The sequence below is a fragment of the Pseudonaja textilis genome, chromosome 12 (assembly GCF_049901715.1).
Source record: "Pseudonaja textilis isolate UNSWEBS1 chromosome 12, rPseTex1.2, whole genome shotgun sequence".
Classification (NCBI taxonomy): domain Eukaryota; kingdom Metazoa; phylum Chordata; class Lepidosauria; order Squamata; family Elapidae; genus Pseudonaja; species Pseudonaja textilis.
Genome location: NC_142001.1, coordinates 15,203,252 through 15,216,416, shown reverse-complemented (window position 1 = coordinate 15,216,416; position 13,165 = coordinate 15,203,252). Strand labels below are relative to the sequence as shown.

The 13,165-nt window shown below is 38.0% G+C and overlaps 1 long non-coding RNA gene across 2 annotated transcripts in view; it reads right to left on the bottom strand.

The window, feature by feature from the left end:
- Positions 1–13,165, bottom strand: part of LOC148124786 (uncharacterized) — a 92,839-nt gene that overhangs the window by 40,745 nt on the left and 38,929 nt on the right. The window contains exon 3 of one of the 2 annotated variants that reach the window (XR_015745017.1): positions 8,926–9,037. The exons of the other annotated variant lie outside the window; for it this stretch is intronic. This is a non-coding gene — a long non-coding RNA (uncharacterized LOC148124786). Of the gene's footprint in view, positions 1–8,925; positions 9,038–13,165 lie in introns of those variants that run through there. 2 annotated transcript variants of the gene reach the window in all.

Genomic DNA, 13,165 nt, shown 5'->3' with positions numbered 1-13,165 from the left:
AAGTGACAGCCATGTTCTGAAAGAAAATCAGCAATTCTTTTTTTTTTTTTTTCATTTTCATTTTAATGTATGCTGAATATAGAGTTGCGGATATGGATTGCACAAGAACGCTCTTAATTTGGAAGAGTTGGGCAACATGGCTGATGCCATATAGAACAGAATTTTCTTTAGACGATAAGAAATACTTCGAGAAATTTCTAAACCATGAAAAAAACACATCACCATACTTTTATGACCTCTACTTTGTTGTTTCTTGGATCGTGCGAATCAGATCCAGACAAACTCCTGTGATGCTATACAGGGGAATGACTTTGAATGTTTGGAAACTGCAATTCTTGTCAAGGGTTACTCCCTTGAAAGTTTGGTTGGGTCTTAGAAGATGTTCCATCACTTGGTTCATTTGCTTTCATTTGTAAAGAACAAAACTTGAAGCTGTGATGACCCAGGGTGGAATGCAAAATAAATAAAGTCCCCAAAACAGATGAAGCCCCTTTTATTCCTTCACTTTGCTTCAAAGCTCCAAATATCCTTGACTGGAGACAAAAAACTCCCCCACAAACAATTACAGAAAGGAGGAAATGCCGTTTAAACTAAAAATGCTTGTAAATTATAAAGAGTAAAAACAATACAAACCACACTGAAACAATTAAGGGAACCAGGCAAGATCAGGGCTTGAAGATGTCCACAGATATCGGAGCACACACTGGGAAGGATGCCAAACTCAGAGAGGAACAACAAACTAATGATATTTCCATGCTTTGTTTCCAGCACTGGCCCATATATGTGTCCGTCCTTTTAACCAGTCCTGTCACACCATAACCATCTTTCCCTTATCCTCTCCTCCCTGTGTGCCCTAGGATGGAGAGGGGATGGGCCTGGGTCTTCCTCTGACTGCCCAGCTGGCCTCTGCCCTTCCTTAGCCTCCTCCACAACCTCCAGAGCCACACTTCCACTCCCTCTCAGCTGTTTCTCCTCTCCCTTGAAGTCAGTTTCCAACAGGGGCATGACAGAGGCTCAAGACTACAACACAGCCGCAGGAATTGGATATGTCTAGTCTAATGAGAAGAAGGACCAGAGGTGATATGACAGCAGTGTTCCAATATTTGAGGGGCTACCACAAAGAAGAGGGGGATCAACTTATTCTCCAGAGCACCTGAATTAAGGACAAGTGACAACGGGTGGAAACTAGTCAAAGAGAGAAGCAACCTAGAACTAAGGAGAAATTTCTTAACAGTGAGAACTATTAACTAGTGGAATTGCTTGTCTCCAGAAGTTGTGGGTGCTCCATCACTGAAGGCTTTTAAGAGATTGGACAGCCACTTATCTGAAATGTATAGGGTCTCCTGCTGGAGCAGGAGTTTGGACTAGAAGACCTCTGAGGTCCGTTCCAACTCTATTATTCTAATTATTCTTATCAAATCATAGCCTGTACAAGTTGCTGTACAAGCAAATATGGTTAGCTAGGATAGAAAAGTGTCGAGGGAAAAGTAGTTACCATATAGTGGCAGATGATACATATGCATTTACATATGCAAATATAATTTATCTTCACAACGAGTATCTATTAGCAATGGTTATTTCATTGAAATAATCATTCATCCACTTGAAACAAAAAGAAAGAAAAATTTTTAGCTACCCAGCCAGGGACTTTTTTTATTTGGGATGGGTGTCTTGTCCAAGAGGCTATCTATTTCACATAGCAAATGTATTTCAATATCTAATCACACATTGCCCTGGGTTCTATAATACATTAGAAAATGAAAGCAGAAGGTTCATTATGAAGTTTTAGCCTTAATTTGAAAATGATCTCCCACTGGTTGTGGAAAAAGACATCCTTGAAAAGCAGTGTGATTCATTTTGAATATTCATAATGTATGAATGCATGTTGACTTTCTTTTATATTTTTATGTCTGTTTCTATTTAAGTCAGTATTCACCACAAATGTTGCACTTAGAAAAATATTCATCAATAACCTATTGATGTAAAAAAAAAATTTCAGACAGTTGCTCAATGCAAGGAAATATTTTTAATCTCCTTCCAGATCTCCTTATGTGCATATATTTTATTTATCATGAATCACAGATTCGTTTTGTCCACAAGAAATCTTCTACTACAAAGCTTGTAATAATAATTTAATAACAATACACTCCAGAAAATCTGAAGCAATTCAACTTTTAGAAAAAAAAAATCAATATTTGTAAATGTTAGAACACCAAGTCAGCAAATTGGGTGATTCCAATGATGATGAGGAAGCAATGCATGTGATAGCATCTTACCCATTCTAGCATATTGTATCAGAGCCTGAATACTAATTGAGAAAAGTCTGGGAAAATCTGGGTAGCTACATAAATCTGTTTTTCAGTAGATGGAATTGGCCAGAAAATAAATAAATAAATAAAAACAGCACAGAAAGCTGTTGCTTGTAACTTTCCTCACATTGTAAGGCTAATTCTTCCAGTAACACTAGTGTAGTAGCAAGCAATATGGTGATAGAAGTTTAATTTGGTCTTGTGGAGGCAGGGAATAATGAAACAAACATTATGGCATCAAAATGTGAGTCCGCCTCTTTTTGAAGGTATTGTGATATTGCACACATGGATAAGGTAGATAGCATTGCCATCCCAACACTGCCATGCTTGCTTTATCATCTGTCTAATTCTCCGAAGTTTCAGCGTGTCACCTTTGTGGTCCAACTTAGCCATTAGAGAATTATTCTGGTGGTTCTTCTGTGTATATACAAAGTTGTGGTCCATACAGACCAAATACTCCCAGATCTAGTCATTGATGAAGCTTTGGTTGGACAATGCAGATTGAGGGGTGTTCTTGGTGTTCTTTCAGTTTCCTTGTTTTGTTGCAGATGTTTCATTAACCCAGACTAAGTAATATCATCAGGGCCAGTGGCCTCTTGTTTCAACCCTGAGTTACAAATATTCTCCTTCTTGAGTACAATGCAAATTCTCAAGCTGAAATCATTCTACAGCAGGGATAGATAATCTATGGCCCTCCAGAACATCAACGACTACTTGCAATGTTCTTCACCATTAACTATGCTGTTTAGCGTTCCTAGGATTTGCCCTCCAGGAGGATTTGAAGTACTACAGCTTCCCCACCCATAACATTGCCCACCTATAACGTTGTTTGATCCTATCCATGTATTTCTATCACCTCTTTTGTCAGAGTGCACACAGTGTGATCATGTGAGACAACCCAGGAGCAAAACCAGTAAACAGAGGTTTGTATTTTAAATAGTGGTTTTTATCTACAAATAATATATACATGCACGTACTTTAGTCAGACCTCAAACAAACTGCAACCAGCAATTACAGCACGGAAGCACACATGGAGAAAGAAATATGCCCCCCAACAGGGCCTCTTTTTATTACAGGCTCTTAAAGTGATATCAGCCCAAAAACCTTGCTGACTTATTCCCAGTATTACATCAATATAGCAGCTGGTCAGCTCTTAAATCATTATCCTGAAATTTTTTCTCTCTCCTTGCTCCCCATGACTATGGCCATAGCATTTTTCTTAAGAAGAAAGTCTTTCTAATGTCCTGCAAAAATTTATGTTGCTGTATACAATCATCTACAGCTGCCTACTAGATTTGATCAAATCACCAATGCTCACGTACAGTATATTAAAAGCTTCAAATGCACGCAAGCTATTATCTGCAGGGTTGCAAGTAGTAACAACTGGCTGTGAATCACAGCAACCTGAACACGAACGCAACAGACTTCAGCGTGGAATGAGTTGCCAAGCTCCTTTATATATTAATTTTCCTTGATGACTCCCAGCCAAAGACTTAATGCAATGGACAGCCCTCTTTGCTTTTATTTTTAGCTAATGGCAGATTGGGTTGGGGTTCTTTTTTAAAAAAAAATACTCCATCCAAACAGACCCTTTCCAGCAATTACAGTCAATCATGTTAATCTGCCTTCAGACTTTTGCAGTCACTGGGAGCTGAATCCAACATTCCATTCTGAAGGTCTTACCTTGATATTTCTTTCCATGTTCATTTTGCCTGTAGGCGTCCAGATAGTTAAAAAGAAGGAAATGAAGAGGCCCAGCAGGATAGCTCCCTTCCAAAAACTGCAACTCTCATTGCCACGTCTTTATCAAGAGTCTCCATTTAAACTTCTGAGCAAGGAATAGACACGTTTTCTCTCTGTCACATGCAGAGATTATTGTTTGTGAATAAAAATGAAGGGATTAGGAGCATTAAGGCTTGATGGAGTAATCATATAACATGGAACTGCTGTTGTGTTGAAAAATTAAAGTTTCACTTTCTTTGTTAGCAGGGGCGTCCACAGCAGACAGAGGTTTCATCAAAATGACCAACAGATGTATTGTGATGTCTTCGCGCCTTACTCGCTTGTGCGATATCATAATGCAGATGCAAAAGAGGAAGAGTTTGTGTTGTAATGTCAAGTATTTCATCATTTGACTAGCATACATACACATACACATACACATCCCTCACTGACATATATCTCCTTAAGATTAATAGATAGTAAAGCTTTTTCAGAACAACAACAACAACAACAATAACAACAACATGGTTTATAGATGAAGCTCTTCTGAAGAGTTAAAAGATGCTCTGTAGCCTGACACTAGGACAGTCAACTTGGAGGAGAAGAGCTTCACAAATTTAGCAGTCTATTCTGAGTGCTCTTGTATGTCAACTGACAGGTGTAGGAGAAGAATAGATAGAACTGAGGAGTGGAGTTAAATGTATCATAAACTTAGAGTCTTTATGTTGCCACAGATGGAAACATAAGAACTATTTCCAATAGTATTCAGCTGTTGTTTATGTCTAAGTGTCTGTTGATGGCCAGTTTTGTAGATGTTACAGAGATATTACAGACGCGGATCTCTCTCCAAATACATTTGTAGTATTGTAGATGCTAGGCCAGGGGTCTTCAAACTTGACAGCTTTAATACTTGTGGACTTCAACTCCCAGAATTCCTCCCCCAGTCATGTTAGCTCAGGGATTCTGTGAGTTGAAGTCCACAAGTCTTAAACTTGCCAAGTTTGAAGACCCTTGTGCTAGGCAATTGAACCATTTCCATACGACCTGCCTCTGCAGACTTCTGAGGATCCAGTGGCAGGACAAGTTGCCAGACACAGAAGTCCTCTCCAGAGCAGGCCTGCCATCAGTTCACACCCTGCTGATGAAAGACCAGACACACTGGTGAGGCCATGTTGCAAGGATGCCAGACCATTGCATCCCTAAACAGCTCCTCTATGGTGAGCTGTCTCAAGTAAAGCGATTGCATGGGGGACAAAGGAAGCAAATACAAAGATGCGCTGAAAGCCTCTCTCAAATCCCTGGATGTCGACCCCACCCCCTGGGAAACCCTGGCACAAGATTGATCGACATGGCATATGTTGATCCACCAAGCCTGCCAGATGTTTGAAGACAGGATAACCATAGCACAATAGAAGTGAGCACTCCACAAAGCCAAAGCTGCAAATGCTGCAACAGTGGTGCCCAACATGTGGCAGAACATTCCATGCCCCTATAGGCCTTACCAGCCACCTGCAGTCACACTGTGGACAGCCCCAAATCTGTTAGATATCAAGGTCCTCTTCAAACACAATGGACGAACACCAAGTATAGTAGACTTTACACATCCCTTGTATGGAAAGGTCACATTGGAACCTGGTTGACTTTGGAAGGCAGGTATTGTCAACAAAACAGTCTCTCTCTCTCTTTTTATCTTCACTTCCTCCCTTTGTGCAAAGCCCATAATTAGACTCTTGCTAGATAATAGCACTTTGGAATTATTATTTACAGCCCCTTTCTACATGCCACTGTGCTGGGCTGGAAGAAAAATGACTCCCTACTTTGAATGTTCACACCAGTTCAGTTGAGTCTCTCAAAAGTCCTGCCTCGTCCTTCTGCATGAATTATAGGTTACAGGTGCCATTCACACTTATACTGTAATCATAACTAACAGCACCTTACATGGACAATTTTTTTTTATTATTATTCAAGGTCATCCAGTATTTTGCTGGGCCTGCAGGAGATCGGCTGCCCTAAATTGTTCTTCATTTCTTTCTCTCTGCATAAAACTTACAAACTGCAATCTTGTTTTTTTCTTTTTTCCCTTGAAAAAAGCAATCCAACATTGCACCAGTTTTTGGGGAGCAACGTCCTTCAAGCTTTCATTAGAAAAATGTGGTTGAGGTTTTCTGGTTGAGAATGCGAGAAATAATCTATATTCAATCCCTAGTGAGAGAGTGGGGTTATATCTATTATTTTATCTATTTTTTTCTATTTTGCTTGTTTGCTTCTTAGCAATTTTTAAATGGAGGGAAACTGGAAAACGTGCATTCATTCATTCATTCATTCCAAATATTATTGTTTATTTTGACAAAGTATATCACTTTACTATCATTGAAATCTGTGGCAAATTATTGCACAATATAGCTACATATATAGTAAGAGAGGGTGAAAGAGAGAGAGAGAGAGAGATACAGAAAGAGAGAGAGAGAGAGAGAGAGAGACCAAGAGACTGAGACAGAGAGAGACAGAGAGACAGAGTGACCTTGCTGAATGGTGAAATATATATTTTGCACAAGAAGGACTCGGTTTCAGTCCCTAACATCTACTGGTAAAACGGTTTCTGGAACAAATCCCAAAGCGCCTGGAGCACCCAACATCATTGGCATTGACCAAGTCACCATTAGTAATTCCTTCTGCCTGGTGTTTTTTGTTTGGCTCAAGGTGGTCCTACAAATGTCTGGGTGGGCCTTCTTACCTGTACTTTAGGAAAGCCGGCAGACTCCAAGAACACACCTAAGTTCCAACCAGAGAGCTTTCCCAGAAAGGTGCTCACTCAGCATGACAAAAAGGAGTGAGATCCGGGTATGTGTCCACCCCCGTAAAAGGCAGGGGAGGGTTTTCCCTCTCCCTCCCGATTAACTTGCCTAATTAATTCTATGATGTATCAGCTTTCGGCGGTTTAATTCAGAGTTGTCAGACTGCAGTCGTTTTTTGAAATAATACATTCCGTAAGGTTAATTGCATTTAGGAAAGACCTTTTCTTTTCTCCTGCTGGGAGAGTGACTTCGGGCTGATAAAAACTGAAAAGAGAGACTCCCAGCCTGACAAGCTGAAATAGATAGAATGTGCTGGGTCTGAAGGAATAGATGAAGATGTTTGCCATTTAATTCTGCATTGGCAAAGCAATTATGGATCTTTAATTTTGTTTTTGCTTTTTTAAAAAAAAAACTCGCCTCCCCCCACATCTCATGACTTTCATTGTTTTATCGATGCGTAAAGTATACAGAAAAATTAAAAAACAGCCCATTAAGGGAAGGAAAAAGACGGGAGGAAAGAAAATAGGAGGTACAAGGGAAAAAATAAAATAAAAGCATTGACTTTTCACATTTTTTACCACAGTACAAATAACAACATTACAGCCACAACTTTTTTACTTTTTACACATTAGTATATGACTAGCCATTTCTGTAATGACTCTATCTAATCGGCAAAACCAAAGTCAAAGTTTCAATATTTTTTCATCACAAGCACAGAATCGAGAAGTGATATCCAAGTCAAAAAATGTGAAAGTATCTAAAAGTCTGCACTACTATTACTATTAACCTTCTCATCACTCCTTATCACCCATCCCCTCCCACTTGTGACTGTATGACTGTAACTTTGTCGCTTGTATACTTACGATTTATATTGACTGTTTCCTAGTATGATTTGGTTGCTTATTATACCATATGACTATCATTAAGTGTTGTACCTTGTGATTCTTGACTCTTGATAAATGTATCTTTTTTTTAATGTATACTGAGAGTATTTACACCAAGACAAATTCCGTGTGTGTCTAACCACACTTGGCCAATAAAGTATTCTATTCTATTCATTCTAAGAGAAAGTTAAAGAAAAAGATTTATTAGCTTCAAGAAAGTTTGAGTTTTAAAAAGGATGAATACAAGAACAAAAGTTATATATTCTATGAGGGTAACTTGGAGGGAGTAATCTAAATTTAATGAGTTAATTGGAGTTAGTTGGAATTTCATTGGTCTGAAAGTGAACTTTAAAGTATGCATGTTAAAAAGAAGTTTTTTAAAAAGATGTATTAGAAAGTTTTGATTTTGCAAATGATTTTGGATTTTTTTTAAAAAAAAATTAGTGTTTTAAAATGGATGGACAAAAAGTATTTTTCTCTTTAAGGTTAAATAATCTGAAAGACTACAGTGAATTTTGTTAATATAAATGATGATAGTTTATAAAGATTATTAAGTGCAAACAGAAATACATATTATTTCCACAGCAAGAAAGATAAAACAAAATATTTAATTTTGTATGTGCATATGTTTATGATACTGGTACAGATATGCCCTTTTTAGAAGTAGATGGATTTTGCTTTTGAAGTTTTTCAAACTTTTAAATGTGTGAATATTTCATAGCTTTGTAGAAGAGTTGCACCATTAAAAGAAGGGGGAAAAGTGTGTTTTCCATGAACAACAGACCACACGTTCTCAATACTTTAGTTCTTTACTCTCTAATATCTAACATTATTTAGAATTAAAATACAGTTCCCAGGGGAAATGTTTTGTGTTTAAGATTACCACTAACATTTCTTGCAAGTCTGAAATCAATCAGGAGAAAATCTATGACTGATTACAGAATAATAAAAACAAAGGAAAAATCAGCAGGAAACATCTGGGGTTCTAACATGAAACCTAACATCTAAGCAGAAAAAAAAAAAAAACTACTCTCTCGGGAATTATATAAATAATCAATACAACATGGCAACGAATTCTTGTGCATAACTGAATAATGATAGACCTTAGTTTTATTTATGGCAAAAATAAAACACTGCTCATTCTGTTTCTGCAGTCTCTTGAATTGATTATGTTGCTGTGCTGTTAAGTCAGCGTCAAACTTTAGACTTCATAAAGACCAATTTTCTCCAGGACGGTTGAGATTTCAGGTCTCCCAATGGTACATTCCCTTGCCACTGTAATTCAACACATCCGTTTAGCCACTGATTGTCTTCTTTTTCCTTTTATCTTTTCCAGATAAAAGAAAGTTTTACAGAAAGTTAGGTTTTCATACAAGTCAAAAAGTAGAATAATTTGAGCCTGGTTATTTGTGCCTGGAATAAAAACTCTGAGTGTATTTGTTCAATGATCCATTGCTTATTTTATTTTTACTGCTGTCCAATGTAGGTGCCTCCTTACTTTAACTGTGGATCTGTCACACTTTGAGTGACCTTGTAGGAGAGTACATGAAGCCAGATATCTTGACTGAGTTGTCATAGCTTTTCATGTGTTTCTTTGTTTTCTGGCTATGCTCCTTGGCTTGATCCCCATATCTTGATTTAGGACTACTGTGCCTTGGTTAAAATAATTCGGAAACAGAAAAGTTTGAGTTTATGTTGCCATTTTGCGATTGGCTGCAGTTCTGCAGCCCATGTATGGAAGGATTCGCAGTCATATATACCTATGGCACAAGGAGTACCCAAATCCTGGAGGCATCATTGTGTCAAATTATAGAATTAAGGAACAGTTGATATCATCTATGGAGTTTCTCAATCATCCAAGTCATGGTTGTCCCAAAACTGATTTTCCAAGAGGCAACTGGACTTCCTTTGTTTTTCCTTGTTTCGCTTTTCATCCAAGAAGCTTCATCAGTTCTTGGATAGCAAGCAAAACATCTTCAAGGAAAAACAAAGAAGGTCCAATTGCCTCTTGAAAAAGCACCTTTAGGATAGTTGATGTCATCATTAGGAGAAACAGAATGAGGAAATAATATTTAGCAAAAATTAAGAGCCTTCATGTCAGACTCCATTTATCCTTTTCCTTCTTCTTCAGTAATCTGTTATGTCCACAATTCTTATTTTAGTGCTAGAATTCTTCTTTTATTCTGGCAGCGGTTTGTTTGACATCTATTCCAGTTTCCCTTCTTTGAAGCCTCATTGATATGAGGATGGAGTTCCTATTATATTTTATAACAGGAAGGCACGAGTTTATTCCATTACTTATTTCGAGACAGTATACATAGAAGAAATAATGAACCAACCAAGGAGCCAGACATGTTAACTAGATGCACACCTACACTCCAGCCAGTGTGATGAGACATATTGATTTTATATCTATAACCGCCTAATGCATTTTACAGCAGGATGGTAGGACTTTTTAAAGATGAAAATGCCTTCAGCAAAATCTATGTGGAATGTGTGTGTGTGTGTGTGTGTGTGTGTGTGTGTGTGTATATACAACATAAAAAAGAAATGGCTTTTTCTGGAGTTGATCTCAATTCAGGAGGTTCCCCATGATATGTCCCAGAATAATTTTCTTGGCCAAAGTGCAGAAATGGTTTTCCAATTCTTTTTTGGGAGATTTAATTTGTTTCTTTCTTTATTCCCCATTTTATTCTATGCTTCTGGGATTTCCTCATTATCCCAATAAAGACCCAAACCTGATCTGACTTTATTTAGCTTTCTTCAAGATTGGCAGGGTCAGTTAGATCTAGGATGTGTACTGAAAACTATTTATGTTGATACAGAGTTCGGTATCTCCCAGAGGCTTCACTTAAGCATCTGCAACTGGTTTGGATGTTTATCAGTAAAAGTTGCACGGAAGTTTGATTGACATTAATGGAGGGTACAAGTCCATTCCCTGGTCCCACTTTCAAAAACTTGTTTGTGTATCCTGCTCAAAGTGAAAGCACTGCTGTCCTCTTTGTGGGGTCGGGGAGGAGGAGGGTAGATTTTGACGAGGGGAATGGAGGCAAAAACATATGAAGAAGAGTTGCAGGAATTGGGTAGGTCTAGTTTAACGAAAAGAAAGGCTAGGGATGACATGACAGCATTGCTCCAATATTTGAGGGGTTGCCACAAAGAAGAGGAGGTCTATCTATTTTCCAAAGCACCTTGTAGGCAGGATAAGAAGCAATACATAGAAACTAATTAAGGAGACAACCAAGCTAGAACCAAGCTAGGAAGAGAAATTTCCTGAGAGTTAGAACAATTAATCAGTGGAATTACTTGTATCCAGAAATTATGAGTTCTCCAATGCTGGAAGCTTTTAAGAAGAGATTGGACAACCATTTGCCTGAAATGGTATAGGGTTTTCTGCTTAACCAGGGGGTTGGACAAGAAGATCTTCAAGGTCCCTTCAAACTCTGTTATCTGTAATTCTGTTATTCTTGGGTGTGTGTGGGGGATCTCCAGTATTATCTCATGAAAGACTGGTTTCCTTTCCTTTGGAAGTAGCTGTACTCAAAGAAGATTCCCATATCTTATTTAGCAAGGAATAAAGTCTTGTTTCTTTTAAAAGTTACTCTTTATTTCTGGAAAGAGGAATATCTATAGGGGAAGCCCAGAGCAGGCCAAGCCAACTGTGATTTTCCTATCCTGCCATGTAGGCCAAAGCAGTGGCAGAAATGAATTGGGCAAGGAGAAAATATTAATGCAAGAGAAATCAGGGAGGAAGCCATGCTAAGTTGCAATCGATGCTTTTAAACTTTCATAGAGGATCTATAGACCTTTACCCCAAATACATTTTAGACGGACATTATAATTGACTTCATCCATCTTGAAAATTGTCATTACAAGTCAGACAGGCTGCCTGCACAATTTCTGCATTTGGAAAATAGCATTAGCAAATGCTGATTGTTAAATGAAATTTTCTAGCCACAGTTTATTCCTGGGAATAGACATAATTTTGTTCGTTTAAAACATGTGCTGGAAAAATAAAATAAATTAGGAGTCCAGTACAAAGGAAGGATAAAAGTTTAGCAAGCGCATACAAACACACCCACACAAAACCTCATCCTGAATTCACTAAGATCACAGGATCCAGGCATATTATTTAAATACAGTTACTCCTATCATCATTGGTCCTTGACAATAAAATCTTCCTCCTTAATGGAAGTTTTGAGAACTTCATTCCATCTGTTTGTAAGCAAACCAATGTAATTTGCAATTAAATGAGCCCATTATGTGGACAAAAATACAAGTATTATCCCTTCAGCTGTGCCTATCTCTAAATTTTGCTATGTGATATATAAAGTATGCATTAGAGGAGAAATTGCATACAGTTTAAGTGCATTCTCATGCTTAAAAATTAGCACAAAGTGGAATGCAAGGGATTAATGGCTGCCAAGCATTCATAGCTCATCTCTGTCTTGAATGTCCTCACCTGGCTATCTAGGATGTTTTTGGAGATAAGAAGTTAATAGACTTCCAAATTAACTAATTTTTCCCCTGACACAATGGGAAATACTACTACAGTTAGGAACAGGGGTGGGATTCTACTGGTTCAGCCTGGTTCTATAGAACCAGTAGCTCCAAAGAGCAGCTAACACCAAACCTGTTTGCTCCAAAGATATTCTTTTCTCATTTCTGTTTCAAGGCCATTGAGACAGTGCTGTCTGAAGACATTTTCACGGTCATGTAGCCAGCCCAAATTCATGGAGCTCTGTTACCTTTCCACCAGTGGTACCTATTTATCTACTCATATTCACATGCTTTCGAACTGCTAGGTTGGCAGGAGCTGGGGTGAGGATGGGAATTCACTCCATCACTTAGCGCTTGAGACTCGAACCTGGGCTGCCAATTTTCCAGCTGACAAGTCCAATGTCTTAACCACTGAGCCACCACGCCAGTTTAGAGGCTTATATTCCTATACTATTTAGAGCAGAAATTGCTAACAGTTTTTGATCCACGTAATCTGGGTCCTTAGGTATAGCAAATTCCCTCATCACTTCAAACTTCATAATTTTATGGGGGGGAAATCTCTACTAATTCTACTACCTATCCAAGATTCCATCTACATTGCTCAAGTTGCATAATTATGCAATTATTCCCTTTGATGGTTGCAAATAGGTTCCAGGTTAGAAATATAAGCACTATGATACAGGTTAATTTCAGCATGAAATGAGGATACTACAAATGAAATCTACATAGCTATTTATACATCTGTCTTCACAATTATTACATCATTTTAATTAATACAAATCAGGAAAAAATCAGATTGCCAACAAAAATCATTTCAGCATTGCTTCACAAAATTGCATAGCTATTACAAAGCAAAATGTCAGGACAATAATTAACGATGCTTATTACCTATGGCTTTAAATGTCCTTTTGTTATGATGAACAAAACCTTAATACCCAGAGAAACACCCATGTGG